At 42.9% G+C, this 16787-nt stretch overlaps 1 long non-coding RNA gene and 1 other non-coding gene across 5 annotated transcripts in view; one reads left to right on the top strand and one right to left on the bottom strand.

Moving 5' to 3' along the window:
- The window catches only part of LOC115646562, a 361228-nt gene that overhangs the window by 170653 nt on the left and 173788 nt on the right, over nt 1-16787 (top strand). The gene's annotated exons all lie outside the window — the stretch shown is intronic.
- LOC115647299 lies at nt 6087-6188 on the bottom strand. The gene has a single exon (XR_003999259.1). It is a non-coding gene; the product is annotated as a U6 spliceosomal RNA (small nuclear RNA).

The raw sequence follows: 16787 nt of genomic DNA on the forward strand, positions 1-16787 counted from the left end.
TGTTGCTAAAACATTATTTACTCAAACTTGCCTGGGTGATGGTTCTTGTTTTCAAATTTCTTTTAAGGTGGATAAAAGTAGACTTCAGAGACTGCCATGGTTTCCTCAGGGGACCCTGTGTTTTTGTTACCGCAAGCCTTATTTTGAGAGAAAATGCACTTAAAAACCAAAACAAACAAACAAAAAAACAAAAACCCCAACCAAAACAAATAGCAACCAAACGTTCTTTCCAAAATTTGTTTGTTTGGTTTAAACCCCACCCCACACCACCCCCCGGCTGAAATGTAGACATAAGATCTTGAGTTGCCAGGTGCACTGAACTGTACTTGGGAGAATATCAGCATAAATTCAGTAAATAACTTCTGTTTGTGAATCAAGATTCAATTTGGCATGAGTATAGAAAATGGCACCTGAATTGTTTTAACAGTGGAGCATGAACCTTTGTTTTTTAATTTGTTATGCCTGAAAGTAAGTAGAGGAATATTATGATTAGTCACTCCCTGCTGTTATAATAAACACCTGTTTTCATCATAGCATTCATTCTAAGCAGTGGGAGTAGTTTGTCTACTAAAACTGTTCTCTTGCTCATACCCTATCAATGAATGATGTAGCTCCATCTTGTGTATAGGTAGCACCCTTCCTTTCCACTGCGTGGGGTTGAGTTGAGAAAAGAATGCCCTATGCTTCACCTCCAAATTCCTGGGTAGGGATTATGCTGTGATCATGTCTACTGAGTCAGAAAAACAAATTTCTCTTGTTCCATTATGCATGGAGGACTGAGTCCCCGATGACTACATTTTGGATTGAACTGCAATCTTTTGTCAAACTGTAAAATTCTTCACATTGGTGTAAAACAGAGCTTTCCCCTGTTTCTTTGGCTTTGTTGTTTGAGGCTAGATATTTCATGAAGTCATCTTTGAAGAAAAGGATGACAAAGGGAGAGTTAGCTACGATAAATTCCTTTTCATGAAGTCATGGTCAGGATTAAAGTAAATCTTGGGCTTTAGATATTATGAAACACAGTCAAAGCAATTTCACTGTGTGTGGGTGTTGTTTTTTTTTTGTTTTTTTGTTTTGGTTCTGGTAAATTATGTATTGCACCAGAATTTATTTTTTTTTAAATTATACATGCTTCAGCTGTACGTGTTCCTACTTTTTCACACATGCAGCATCACGCTGTAGAGAGAATGAAACAGTGGCAGGCACAGCAGGTTGGTATCGATCTAGCCACCAGGAGAAAATCAGTAACAGCTTGTTTTCTACATAAATTTTGGGTATTGGGGTGGGAGGAGCAGGGAAAGTTAGTTGGGAAACACCTAGCTGAGCACAATGTAATATGAAACCGTTTTGGTTATTTGTCGGGGGGGAAGAGAGAAAAGTATAAGTATTTGAACAGCTAGTTAGGTGAACAATTTTCTGGCTTTTTATAAAGCTATAAATGGTAGATATTAATGGTACTAGTAATCCCTACATCATGTTACTCAACAGCAATCCTTCCGTATGCTTACAGTGTAGTGTTGTAGTTCAAAGAGCATCAAGGTTGGCTTTTGTGGGGAAGAAGAATGGTGACTGTAAGATGATTGGTGGGGCTTATTAGCAATTAAAAATCTGACAAATACCCAAAAGGCCAAGTTCAAGTACATGAAGGACCCATGGCACATCACCCTGAAAAATCCGCTTCTGCATTCATGGGTTTCAGTCATTTTCTTTGTTGTGGAATTAGGTTATGAGGGAGGAGAAAATGCAGACTGACCCTCCCAGAGAGTTTCAAGGTGTGTCTATCAGGAAGGAAATAAGAATCATTGTCCTCATGTGTTCATTATGGATTTGGTCCAAAGCCCTTGGAGATCAGAGGGAGACTTTCCATTGATTTCAGTGGACTTTGGACCAGCTCTACATTACATCTAATTACTTACTTAAAAAGTAGCAAGGATGAATCATAGAAGATTAGGATTGAAAGAGACCTCAGGAGATCATCTAGTCCAATCCCCAGCTTAAAGAACCTCTAAGGATGGAGATTCCACCACGTCTCTAGGTAACCCATTCCAGTGTTTCACCACCCTCCTAGTGAAATAGTGTTTCCTAATATCCAAGATAGACCTCTCTGTGATGGTACCTCCCATAGGACTTTATGGAAATATGTTTAGAATGTGTTCTATGCTACATGTGCCATATAACATGTATCTGTAAAGGTTATGATCTACTGACTCTATTAATCCTATTTCTATTCATGTATCATTTTTGTATTCAAAGTTATGAATATTGGCTGTGTACTGGCTTGATTTCTAAATAACCTTAATAGAGCATTTGGTTAGTTCCTGGAGAAAGGAATGTTGACGTTAAGTACCTAATCAAGAAACACTTAAAGGACAATGAATCTTGGAATGCTCCAATTCACATAAGAAGTCTACTTGAGGATGTTCAAGGTAGCATGTGACCCATGGCTGCTACCTGATAAGAAACTGTGAGTCATGCATGGACATGTGACTTGCCCAGGTGACTCCTAAACTCCATCGTGGAGCTGGACTTTGCATAGGAGTGAGGAGGGGGTCTCCATCCACAAGAGAGTCTATTTTAACCCCTGTGAGACTCCTCCATTTTGTCTTCAGCTGGCTAAAGAGAGAGCCTCTCCAGACCCCAGGAGACCGGAAAGAAGCTGGAACAAAGGACAGTGACTGCAAGGGGTGTGAGTAATTGCTGAACCCAGGCTAAAAAGAGATTAGTCTGTAAAAGGGAGCATTCTGGAACTGGTGAGGATCTTATCTGTATTCAGTTTGATTAGACATAGATTTGCGTGTTTTATTTTATTTTGCTTGGTGACTTACTTTGTTCTATCTGTTACTACTTGGAACCACTTAAATCCTACTTTCTGTATTTAATAAAATCACTTATTAATTAACCCAGAGTATGTATTAATACCTGGGGGGAGGCAAACAGCTGTGCATATCTCTGTGTTATAGAGGGCGAACAATTTATGAGTTTACTCTGTATAAGCCTTATACAGGGGAAAATGAATTTATGGGGTTTAGCCCCATTGGGAGTTGGGTACGAACACTTTTGTTAGCTGCTTTCAGGTAAGCCTGCAGCTTTGAGGCAAGTAATTCAGACCCTGGGTCTTTGTTGGAGCAAATGGGCATGTCTGGCTCAGCAAGACAGGGTTCTGGGGTCCCGAGCTGGCAGGGAAAGCAGGAGCAGAGGTAGTCTTGGCACATCGGGGACAGCTCCCACGGAGGGTTCTGTGATCCAACCCGACACACTCCCCCACTGCAATTTGAGACCATTGCTTCTAGTTCTGTCATCTGCCACCACTGAGAACGGCCAAGCTCCATCCTCTTTGGACCCCCCCCCTTCAGTTAGTTGAAGGCTGCTCACTCTTCTCTTCTTCAGACTAAACAAGCCCAGTTCCCTAAGCCGCTCCTCATAAGTCATGTGCCCTAGCCCCCTGATCATTTTCATTGCCCTCTGCTGGACTCTCTCCAATTTGTCCACATCCTTTCTCTAGCGGGGGGCCCAAAACTGGAGGCAGTACTCCAGATGTGGCCTCACCAGTGCCAAATAGAGGGGAATAGTCACTTCCCTTGACCTGTTGGCAGTGTTCCTACTAATGCAGCCCAATATGCCGTTAATCTTCTTGGCTACAAAGGTACACTGCTAACTCATATTCAGCTTCTCATCCACTATAATCCTCAGGTCCTTTTCTGCAGAACTGCTGCTTAGCCAGTTGGCCCCCAGCCTGTAGTGGTGCATGGGATTCTTCCATCCTAAGTGCAGGACTGTGCACTTGTCCTTGTTGAACTTCATCAGATTTATTTTGGCCCAATCCTCCAGTTTGTCCAGCTCACTCTGGACCCTATCACTACCCTCCAGCATATCTACCTCTACCCCCAGCTTAGTATCATCTGCGAACCTGCTGAGGGTGCAATCCATCTCTATCATCCAGATCATTAATAAAGATGTTGAACAAAACTGGCCTAAGGACTGACCCATGGGGCACTCCACTTGATACTGGCTGCCAACTAGACATCGAGCAGTTGATCACTACCCATTGAGCCCAACAATCTAGGCAGCTTTCTCTCCACTCCATACTTTTTCAACTTGCTGGCAAGAATATTGTGGGAAACTATCAAAAGCTTTGCTAAAGTCAAGATATGTCACGTCCACTGCTTTTCTCATATCCACAGAGCCAGTTATCTCATCATAGAAGGCAATAATCAAAATAAGTTAACTTCACTGACATTTTCTGGTCAGGTTAAAAATTTTTCTTCATTCCTAGATTGGTACTGAATCACTGAAGAACGCTCATTCTGAATACCTCTGTTTTTTACTAGAGAACACACAGGCACAAATGACTCAAATAGGAATAAAAAGAGAATACAAATAGAAAATGAGAAGCCTCTAAATGTTTGAATTGTACGATCATGAGAGAAGCAAAATAACATCTACAGAAAATGAAAATATAAACCTCTTTTTAAATGAGATTTCACCTTTTTTTCTGGGGATTTGTTTGGAGTTGGAACCACTTACTGTAAGACGTGGGCAGGGATTCCACTTTTTTTCCGTTAAGGGTGAAGATGGTTGTGTTTGACTCAGTCTGTCTGCATCTTTCATATGCATAAAAAAGAGCAGTCCTTTGCTGTGTTCTGAACTGAGAGAGAGAAGGAACCTCTCTTACCTCTCACATGGAGTTGGTCAGACTCTTGCTACAATTATGTACACAGGAAGGACATTTGGGATTAAATTCACCCTTATGTGCCACAGGGGCTGAACCCTTTTAGGGCTCAAAATAAGGCTTAGATGGGATTTACATTGTGCATAGGTCATTTCTAGCCCTCTGCACCAGGATTTCCAGATGTCCGGTTTTCAACCGTAATGTCTGGTCGAAAAGAGTATCTGTCAGTGTCTGGTCAGCACAGATGACAAGACATTAAAAATCTGGTTAACTGCAGTAACCGGCCTACACCATTGGGAGATGGGGGTGGGAAAGAGCAGCAGCTGTGGCTGGAGCCACATGGAGGAAGTACTCTCTGTTCAGCTGCTGATGCCTGACAGAACAGTGGGTAGCTTCTGGACTGGGCTCTAAGAGGTAGGTGCCACCTCATTGGGGGCATCATATCTACCCCTCCTTCTGCCCCGCTGTGCCCTAATTGCCCTGGCCTCTCGTTATGGAGACCAGCCCCTTGCTCTGGGGACCAACCCCCTCCTCCACCCTGCTGTGCCCCCATTGGGCAGGCAGGTATAGTGCCCATCAGCTCTTCCCAACCTGGCTCTGCAGGAAGCAGGTGAGTCCTGGGCAGGGGTGAAAGTAAGGCGTTATGGGCTGGTACAGTGTACCGGTAAAAAGTAGCCGCCAGTACCGGCCTGTACTGCTGACTTTAAAGTGCTGCTGCAGTGGCAGCACTTCAACATCACTGCTCCTTTTGCCCCCCCCCCCCCGCCCGGCCACCAATGGGGGCGGGCACAAAAGAAGTAGCTGTCCTAGGGCTGTGATTTAAAAGGGTGGCGGCAGTGGACAGAGCCCTGGGCCCTTTAAATTGGCGCTGGGGCCCTGGGCAACATGGGCCAGGCAGTACAGATGGGCTGGTTGGGAGACCCTGACCCCAGCGCCACCCCTTCTGCCCAAGGCCCTGCCCCTTCTGCAGTGGGGAGGGGGAGACAGCGCTGGCCCCATATGGGTAAGAGATCAATTTTACTTTCACCTCTGGTCCTGGGAGAGGGAGGATCGGAAAGTGAGCAATGGAGGAAGGGGAGAGAGGAGTGAGCAGAGACAGGGCTTCAGGGGAAGAGTTGGGGCATGGGTGGAGCCTTGAGGGAAGAGGTGGGTCAGGGGTGTTTGGTTTTCAGCAGTTAGAAAGTTGGCAACCCTACTCTGCACAAGAGAAATTCACTCTTAATGCGTTAAATCTAAGGGTTTGCCTACACTGGCACTTTAAATACTTCAAGTTTCTCACTCGGGGTGTGAAAAAACACCTCCCTGAGCGCAGCAAGTTTGGCACTTTACAGCGCTGAGTGTAAACAGTGCACCAGCACTGGGAGCTGCGCCCCTCGTGTAGGTGATTTTTTTTAGCTCATTGGGAGAGCTGTCTGCCATGACCGTGCTTCACGAATTTACATGTCATCCTTGCACAGGGGCCATGCTAATCTTCTCTGTATCATTCCAGTTTTCGTATATGTGCTGCCGAAGCGAACACAAGGCACGTTAAAGAACTGCTGTGAGAAAGTTGCAGCGCTGTAAAGTGCCAGTGTGGACAACGCCTTAGTGTTACACAAATATAGTAGGAATTTCTCAGGATGTAATCCTGATGTTTTAGTCTCCCTTGTTTATAGCTGCACCTCCACTGCAGCAATAAATGGAATATTATACTAAACAGAAAAGTGAATGTTTTTAATAGGTCAAATAAAAGCTAAAATTAGCATTTGTATTAAATATAGCCCCTTAGTGAAAAAATTCACTGAATACAATGAGTTTGAGGCTCAATATATTACAATAGAAACTATAATAAAAATATTTCCTATGTCAAATACATGATGTGGCCACGTTATGGCTGCAGCTTGAATCTCAGCTTCTAAATTTTCTGTATTGTTCCATCTCTGCTTTTTCCTCTCTTTCCTGGTTTCATCTAAACCCATATATTTCCTCACTTTTCTATACCTCTTAATTCTTCAGTCCCTCCTTTAGAGTTTATATTAAGCTTGTCAATAAGCATGTTAAGATACATTTTGTATGCAAGGTACTGTATAAAATATGAGTGTATTGAACAGGATCATTCCTGTCAACTTTTCAAAAGAGAAGTGTGAGGATGAGAGACAGTTGTCAAAGGCTTTGGGACTGTGCAGGGGTAGTAAGAAAGACTTTTCTTCTTCTTCTTTATTCTACTGCTAACCGTTTCAATCTGGAAAATATTTAATGAGAATTTTCACAAGAAATTTGTCCCATTTTAGATGAAAAATGTGGACATTCAAAATGTAAGTATGGACAAAAAGTTTGTGAAAATTTCAACCAGCTCTTCTTGTGTGCAACAGTCAGAGCAGCAGCATTGCTCTGAGCGATGAAGCGGAAATAGAATTTTTTCTTTCATTTGCAGAGCATCAGAACACTATCATACTTAGAATGAAATATACACCAATCTGATCAGTTTAATTCCTGCTTCCAATACATGGGGCCGCCTTGAACATAAGAATCTTGCAAACTTCGCTTTGCACCTGCAGCCACAGTAGTGTAGGTCTTCACTAATCCCCCTCTCCCCCACACCCGCAAAAGTGTTTTTACTGTGGGATAAATAATATGTTAACTATGCTGCTTTAAAAACATAGTGGAGACAAGGGACTTTAGTTTTACTATGAGGTAAACTAAGTAAGGTTAACCGCAGGCAGGGGCTATAGTATTGATCTTGCCAAACTATCTCGCGGTAAATGCTACATGTGCTTGGTCTCCATTTAGGATTTTAGAGTGAAATAACTATTGTGCATTTGTTATCTTGAGATTAGCCCCCTGCACCCCCGTCGCCCCCCTCCCCCCCCCCCCAAAAAAAATCCAACCCCCTCCCCACCTTTTGTGTCAGTAAAGACCAAAGCCAGGGAATTAACTGCTTGCTACTGGAGAGAGTACATTTTTCATGCTATGCATTCAGCTGGCAGAAACTTGGAATTTTCATTCCATGGGAAGTGACTAGATTTTAAAATTTCCTTTTCCCCAAATTGGAATGAAAAGTTGAAATTTCCTGCATAACAAACATTCTGAAAAAAATAATTTTGGAAATACAGAGATGACCTTTTCAAACTATTTCTTTCTGATAAGGTTGAAATGCTTCATTTTGACGTACATATCATCATCTATATAGCACATATGTTGAAACATTTTGACAATGATGTATAATAAATGATAGTCAAAATGAAGCATTTTGATTTTTTGTGTAAAAAAAAATTGACAATCTATCATTTCTCTTAAAACATTTTGATTGAGTCAAATCAGCTTTTTCTGACAGAAAACTGTTCTGCTGCAAGATATCTGACCAGCTCTATTTTGTATAATGTAGTGTTTTTGGTAGTGGAAGTGTCCCACCACTAAACAAAGATTCTTCCTTCCCTCGTACTTATCCAGGACCAATGTCAACCTTTCCTCCCTATAAGCAGGGAGCCTACACTGCAGTTTATAGCCATCAATGTTCTCTATCTCTAGTGTGTGCATTCAAAAGCAGTTTTAACCCCCCCACACCCATGTCCTCTTTCATTTCTAGATGTCACAAAGCTACTTCTAGATAAGCAAGCATCCTAAATTACAATCGCTTGCTTGGTACCTCAAAGTGCCTAATGAAATTTAGGTCAAAAACAGGACTTTGTATAGAAAATGGAAATTTTGGGGAAAAAAATAGTTCAAAGCCTGCACCCAGTGTACAATTGTAACTTCCTATATGATAACAGGCCCTTAAGAAGGTCCTCATTAGAACTGGTGGATTCAAGTCCTATAAATTCAGAGCTTGGATTTTTTTTTTAAAAGTCTCCATGTCATTTCAAATGATTGTGTCTCACCATTTCAGTGCCACAGCATGGCTTTCGTTTCAGTAAAAAAGACTAATAGATTACAATATTCAGGATTCTGAACTTGTTTCACTGAGCAAGGCAGTGAGAATTACAATGTGATCTCTTAACACAATCATGCAGAAGGTGGCTCTATATGTGGAAGTGGTGTTAAATGTCAGAATAAAAGCCAATGGTTTTTACTTTGGTTTTATCACCCATCAGCAGCTATTCAAATGCAGTCTATGTAATTAGACCCAAAGGAGAGATGTCCCAGGTCGTCATGAAGGTAGTTTTAGCAATATATGTGGATGCTAATAGCACATAAGGGAAGAGAAAGTACAGTGTTTCATTAAGGTTCATTAGATCAGCTTTAAGTAATGACTTTCATAATTTCACCAGCATTTTATCATGAGCTGGGATGTTTTGTCGTGTCCTTACATTGTCATTCCTTATATCAACACCCGAGGTGATGAAGTAGGAGTTGCTGATTTGCAAACGTCTTGTGTATTTAAAAGACTCTTCCTAGAGTTTGCATTTCAGTGTCTGTGGGTTTTTTCGTTCTTGCTGCAAGCCAAAGCTGGAGCACTAAAAGTATCTGAATAAGAAGTCGCAGTTTAATATTCATAGGTAGTAATTTGGAGTTGATGAGATGTTATTAAAGAAAAATATTGCTAGATGTCCTATGGTAACAAATTAGCAAAGTATGATGATAATGAATACTCCCCACTAGTTCCCGTTTTGAGATCTGGGGTTTCCTGGTGCCTCAATAATTGTAGACTCCAATTCTCTGGTGTCCTTGTTAAATTTGATTTTACGCACTCAAGTATGTGCTGTTGCTTCCATACCAAGGGTTCCTTTCCCTTACTTCACATACTACAGGTGCTTAAAGGCTGAGCCCACGTTTGTCAGGTGAAGGTTTAGCAGCTTATGGGTAAATAATAAAGAAGCCTTTGTCTAGATTTTTATCTTGGCCAACAGATGGTGAGAAATGAAGGCTAATGCTTGGGTGGTCTTTGTCAGATGCTGCAGTGAGCTTGTGTTCGCATTTAGGGGAAAGGACAACAACCTGAGGGGAGAGAAGAAATCCTAAGAGTTTAACTAAGTGCCTAATCACTCAGTCTGGCCATGTGAGAGGCCCACCAGTGTTTGAGAAGTCCCACAAGGAACTTTTTGGTATTGTTTATCTTAGGAGCAGATAACAGTAATGAAATCTGGAATACCTTATTCAATGTGTAGAAATCCCATGATGCATTAGTAAAGGCCTGATGGAAATCAACCCTCAGCACTCTTTATGCTGCTATATATTTATTTGTTTTTAACAATCCAGGTGTATAGTGGGATGCTGAGACACAGCATTCCACTGATATGGAACAGTTTATAAAAAAATGCATTAAATGAGCTGGTCTGAAGTGATTTCATAGCTTGTTTTTAGATAAGCGCTCATTAATGGAAGGACGGGTGTTGTGCGTGGGGGGGTGGGGAGGTTTGCTTGAAGTTGGGTTAAGATGAGGTTATCTGCTTTTGCTTCAAGCTTGGCAGAGTTGGCAGAAAAGTTTACTAAACCCTGTGAACCCCTACAAGCCTAGCCCTGAAAATATGCACAAGTCCTTGAAAGATCTGAGCCTTCCACTTCCAACTCCTTAACATGCGTTACCCCAGTTCTTTCCAACACAAGCTGGGAGGTTTCTAAATATCTAGCTTAACGCCTCCTCCCTATTGCTCTCCCTTCACTTTCATTCGAACCATTCCATGTGTTGCTTTGTGCTGCATGGAAATAGGAATAAGGTTTTCTCTTGTTTTTTTAACCAAATGCAAGTTTAGTTTTAAATCATCCTAGCCTGATACAAACCTCATAATAATTGGGCCCAGTCTGGCACTTTTTACTCCAGGCAAAAGTTCTATTAAAGTCTTTGGGAATTTTGCTTAAGGATTTAGTGAAGACTGCAGAATTTGGATGGGTTTCAGTTCTTCAGGTTTAACAAAAAAAGTGATGTGAGAAGAGGACTAAAATAATTTCCGCCCCCCTTCTTTTCCCCATATCTGGGCTAAGAGTCCCCTGCTACTTCTACCCTTTTGCTGTCTCATGTTTGATGACAAAACCTGAAAGAAGAGGTGCATTTCTTCTCCTCTTCTTCTTTAAGAATACCCTTGGCCGCTTCAGACAGGGCTATATAACAAGCTGAACCAATATTCTTTCAAAGGGAAAAGTTAAGATAGCTGGGCTATCAGGTAGAACTGGTTATGTGCAAGTGATATGATGAAAGTACCAGACAGGTTGATTCTCTGTCTTTACAACGTGAATAAAATACTTCAGGAATAATAATAATAATAATAATTATAATAATATAATAAAAAAGTGGCTTGGAAAAAAATGTGGTGGTTAATATGGATGGATTAGCCAATATCAGTATATTTGTATAATGTTGATGTGACTTCACTGATGCGTGCAAAATAGTGTATTGCTTTAAACAAACTGACCTGCCACTGCTGAGAGATGTTAATTGTAGGGGTGGCATTGATGTCTCAGCTTGGATTTGGATTTGGGCAGGTAAGATTCTCTTTTATAAATAAGTACTGTGTTCCCCGGAAAAGTAGTGTCCAAGAGAAAATGTTGTCCACAGAGCTCCGGGATCTTAATAGTAGAAATATAAAACTTTAGTGTTTGATGGAAGAGAACTGAAGAGAAACATATTGCTTGTAAGTAGAGTGAGATATTCATGAATGCCAACTTAGCACACACCTTCCTAACTATGAGGATGTGCTTTAGGCAGGGCAGTAGTTTTGTATTCAAAAGAAATACGTTTTACTTTTCTATCCCTGATACAAGGAAGTGAGGCTATCATTTAGGAACAGATATGGAAGCTCTTCCTTAGCAGATGGACAGTCATTTCAGACCTGTGTGTCACGTTATGGGCAAGTTTAATGATTGCAAGAAATGCTACGTAAGTGCTTTATTCTTTTAACTACTGCTTTTTCTTGCTTGCTAATCTGTAGTATCCAGACATCTTTGTTACAAAAACTTCTTAAATTATGGTGGGGAGCTGCAATGCTGGTTTCTGCTATACTTTTCTTCCATATGGGATGAAGTATAGGATTCAGCATCTGTGTGGGAAACTTCTCTTAAACCAGGCTTGACTTAGGTTCTGTCTACACTTTGAGCTAGGGGTGTGATTCCCAGCTCTAGGACACATTACCCCACTAGCTTTCATTGAGCTAGTGCTCTACAAATACAGTGTAGCCTGAGTGATGGGAGAGGCCAGCCACCCTGAGTGCATGCCTATCAGAGACACTGGCTATGTACTGGGGGGCTACCCCCTCCTGCTGCTCATGCTGTTGTGACCACATTCGATTTTTAACGCACTAGCTCTGGTTGCTAGCATAGGATGTCTCTTCAAGCGGGGACTCACTCCCAGCTTGACATGTAGACATACCCTGAGATGTGAATCTGCTATGCTTGTCCGACAGTTTGGATTTATGCTGCTTGGTTGGGGGGCAGGACACTACTTGCAGTTTAACTGAAGTTTGTGCTATGAAGGGATTATTAAATTCATATACACTGCCATTTACTGTATTCTAGCCTGAGTCTTGCTTCAGAAGAGTTGAAGTGTGTAGACTGAATGATATGGCGTGTACATCTTTGTACTGTAGTAGCAGTGCACTACTAAACATTTCTTGTACTGGATGTGACAACTAGCATTTTTCGATATCTGTTTGACCACAGTGTTTCCCACATTACTAGTGGTTTTGTGATTTACTACTTTTCAATTTGTTTAATTGCTTGCAGTCTATGTGGGAAACTGAGAAGCACAAAGCTTTTTTCCAGTGAGAATTTTGCTTTTAAATTTCAATTTCAAAACATAAGCTACATTTGGGTCTGTCTTAAAATTTTATGGAGAAATTTTCAAAAGCTGTCTTTAAAATCATTCTTCTCAAGTTCATTAAATACAAAATGGGTATTTAATATCTACCTATGTAATTTACATATGGAAATTCAGTTTGTGTGTGCAAACAAATTGAGTGGAAAAAATGGACATACAAAAAAATTGTGCCGTCAAGTTGAGGTCCCTTCGAAAAATGTGACACTAGGTGACAGATTTTTTTATGTTAAATGATTACTATATTTCATACAGATTAAAGTGAGAATAACGCACCATCACTTGAATATTCCAAAGCAATGTATCCAAAAAGAAATAGATTCCAAATCTTTCAAGTTCATTAGAAAGAAATCACAAAGCTGAGTCAATTTATTTGTGTAGGGGTTCCTGGGATACACACAGATATGATGGGCACAGAGTTTAACAATCAGGTGTGATTAATAATGATATAGGGGCATCTCCTGTGTAGGTCTTATACCAGTGTCCAAGTTTATGGCTTCTTAAAAATGATTTAGACCATCCATCAATGTGGGGAACTGTACCTTTAAGAGGCTCATGTTATGTAACTGAGGCAGTTAGAACTGTAACACTGGATGAAGCAGATCTTTGTCAAGCACCTTGTCTCTAAGTGATTATTGAACATCACAATCCATCTATCTTAATGTTTTACTTTTCCTTGGTAGCATATAGAAGGCAATGTTTTATACACAGATAATGGAAAAAAGTTTTTCATGGTAAATGATATGATTATTCTGCTTCTGCTGAATACAGTCTAGACCAGGGGTCGGCAACCTATGGCACATGAGCCAACTTTGAGTGGCACGCAGCTGCCTGCTGCGGTCCCGGCCCCCAGCCCCACTCAGCCCCCCCCCCCCGCCCACTGCTCTCCCCTGCGGGGGCAGAAGCTTGGTTCTGTGGCAGCCAAGCTTCCCCCTCTCCTGCTTCTTCCCCCAGCTTTCTTGTCTTGCCCCCTCTCCTTCCCTGCGCCAATCAGCTGATGGCCCTAGCAAGGGGGAAGGGGAAGAGCGGCAGCCTGCACACAGCTCATAGAGGACGCAGAGAGAGGTAGGGAGGGGGCATTGGGGAAGGGGGTGGAACAGGGCATATCTCTTCCAGCCCCCTGACCCGAGTGGCTCAGGGCAGGGGGTGGAAGCACCCCTACGAGCCAAGCACCCCAGCCCTCTGCACTGACCCCCCCGCACTCAGCATTCTGCCCTGCACCCCCTATACGCCTCAGCCCTGACCCCTCACATACACACAGCCTTCTGCACTGCAACCCCCATACCCCCAGCCCTCTGCCCTGACCCTTGAACCCCCCCCACACCCAGCCTTCTGCCCTGCACCCTCCACACCCCAGCACACACCCAACCTTCTGCCCTGCATCCCCACAGCCCCATCCCTCTGTCCTGACCCTCCCCCACACTCAGCCTTCTGCCCTGAGGCCCCCCCCACGCCCAGCCCTCTGCCCTGACCCTTGGACCCCCCCCCCAGTCTTCTGCCCTACACCCCCCCCCACACACCCCAGCCCTCTGCCCTGATCCCTGAACTGCCTCCATCCCAGCCTTCTGCCCTGAACCCCCTCCCCCAGCTCTCTGCCCTGACCCCTGAAACTCCCCCCTCACCCCCAGGTCTGGGGTCGTGGTCACAGGCCCTGCTCAGCCCGCTGCCGGCCTAGGTGAACAGAACTCCAGGCTGGCAGCGAGCTGAGCGGACTGACGGCGTAAGATCAGCATTTTAATTTAATTTTAAATGACACTTCTTACACATTTTGAAAACCTTGTTTACTTTGCATACAATAGTTTAGTTATATAAAATAGACTTATAGAAAGAGACCTAAAAACGTTAAAATGTATTACCGGCACACGAAACGTTAAATTAGAGTGAATAAATGAAGACTCGGCACACCACTTCTGAAAGGTTGCCGACCCCTGGTCCACTAAGTGACAGACCTTTATTTGCGAAAACAAGGAAGTCTGAATGGAAGATTTTTTTTAAAAAACATTTAAGGTTAAGTCAGAATAGTGAGAGTTCTTTTCATCAAAAAGAGTTCTTATATGCCAAACTGGACTGGAGAATTTAGACTGTCAGATAGAAATACCTCCGAAGAGAAAGTGGTACCACACACAACCACTGTGACAATACAAGGCTTACATTTACTAACTGATTTTGTGAGGGGGGAGGAGGAGGGTAAAAGATGAACACTGAATCCAAGAATAAAACCCGGTCAAAAGGCCACATCAGTCCAGCTTGGCAGGCTGGCATAGTGGCTTCTGTAATTATGCTGGTGCCTTGTATATATGTGTCTTTTCCACTGAGTTTAAAAAGGGCTATCCTCTAACTATCGGGTCTTCCACCAGACAAACCACTTTTGTACTCATTGTTTTTTTCCTGTGGAGTCCTTGATGAGTCTTTGCTCTGTGCTTGTGTTTGCTGACTCCACTAATGCTCTTGGCACTGCTGTCTTGTCTCTGTCTGCTCAGTGAGATCACAGCAGACTTCTGAGGACACACACTATCTGGAACAACTCACACAGTAACTACACTTCTGTATGGCTAGATTAGCATTCATGCTTACTGATTAAGTTTTTCAGCTTTGGTTCGTAATGGTTCCTTGACTGAAATTACCAGAGCTCATACTGAGAGCATATTTGATTTTAGGTAGAAACTGGTTTGAATGGTGTATTGTTCTTTGCATCACCTCTGGCCAGAACTGAATCTCCTCTCCTCTTCACTTCCAAACACCTCCTCCATATCTTTAATTTGATAACATTCAAAAGAAAGAAAGAAATCTGGAATAACAGTGTGGCAATACAGGCAAGGCAATTAAAAAAGGATGAATAAACTATGGACAACTCAAAATGAGGCTTTAAGTTTAGTATTAAAATTCTACAAAATAAATTTTAGGTCTAGTTCTCTTTTTCTCTCTGACTAATATGAATGTACAGGTTTAATTTTCCAACTTACAGTAGGGTGACCAGATGTCCCCATAAAATTGGGACTGTCCCGATATTTAAACCTTTGTCCTGCATCCTGATCAATGTACAATCGGGACACCATTTGTCCCGATATTAAGGTAAGGATGCGAGTGGGAGGGAGATGCTGACCCCATGGGTGCTCCGGGACTGGAGAACTCATGGGGAAAAATTGCAGCCAAGCTCCCCCCTCCTTGTCTCCTTCTCCCCCCAATGCGCTGTGTCCCCACTCATTCCCCTCCCTTCCAGTGCTTCCTGCTGCCTAACAGCTGTTTAGCGGCGCTTAGCACTTTCCAGGAGTGAGGGTTAAGGAGCGGGGATGCAGCGCGCTCAGGGGAGGAGGTGGTGGAGAAGAGGCAGGGCAGAGGCGGGGACTTGGGGGAAGGGGTGGAGTGGGGCGGGGCGAGGGTAGTGCAGGGGCAGGAAGAGACGGTGGGTGGGCGAGGACCTACCCAGCAGAGGGGAAGTTGGTCCATAGGGGTGAGTGGCGGGTGGGAATGTGAGTGTGTGAAGAGGCAAGTGGCAGGCTGGTGAGCGAGCGGGTGGGGAGGCGAACGGTGGGTAGGGGACTGAAGGGGGACACAGCAAGCCAATGGCAGCCGGGGGATGAGGAAGGGCACAGTGGAGGGGGAAGCAACGAGGAGGGGGGGTGACCTGGGGCAGAGTGGGGGCGGAGCCTGGGAGGAGCGGGGCTGGATTGTGTGTGGGACTGATGGCATCCCAATGTGTCCCGATATTTTAGTTTGGTGATCTGGTCAGCCTAATTTATAGAGAAAATTATAATTTCCTCCACCAATATTTTAAACTCACTAACAAAGGCAACATCCTCTTTGATTTGCAATGGATAACTTGGTTGCATATCCTGCAGTTGTTTCTTGTGTGGAATGTTCATTGATGGTAGCAGGAGTTCCATGCATGGAATGGGTGCAGAATATGTAGACGAGAGTTGCACTGTAGATTGGAGAGTTTTATTCTAATAGAAAAATTGGCTGGCTAGAAAAATGCATGTCAGCAAATATTTCTTCATATCTTGCTTACAGCCTCTCCAATGTTTTTGTTAATAGAAGTTTGTCTTTTAATCTTTAAAAGCTAAGGAACCTTTTAAACTAGACATCATCTAGAAAACCAACAAGCCAACAGGTTTTTTTCCCAGGTATTTCTATGTGAGTCGAGACTCTGTGTTTTTGTGAAACAGTGATCTCTGCATCTTTTGGAATCTAATCCGTGCCAGGATTTCAGTTTGTGGTTTAATCTAGTCATTTCATCCCACTGTACTTTCCACCCCCCATCCTGTTCTATGTTTTGTTTCACACATATGCTATTTTTCCTCTTTTCCGAGCCCAAAATTAACCAGCAAATAAAAAACCCCATGCTTAAATTCTGGTTACCAGATTTTCTCTGTTTGGATGCAAACCTAATGTGTT

Source organism: Gopherus evgoodei, chromosome 2 (genome assembly GCF_007399415.2).
Source record: "Gopherus evgoodei ecotype Sinaloan lineage chromosome 2, rGopEvg1_v1.p, whole genome shotgun sequence".
Taxonomy (NCBI): Eukaryota; Metazoa; Chordata; order Testudines; family Testudinidae; genus Gopherus; species Gopherus evgoodei.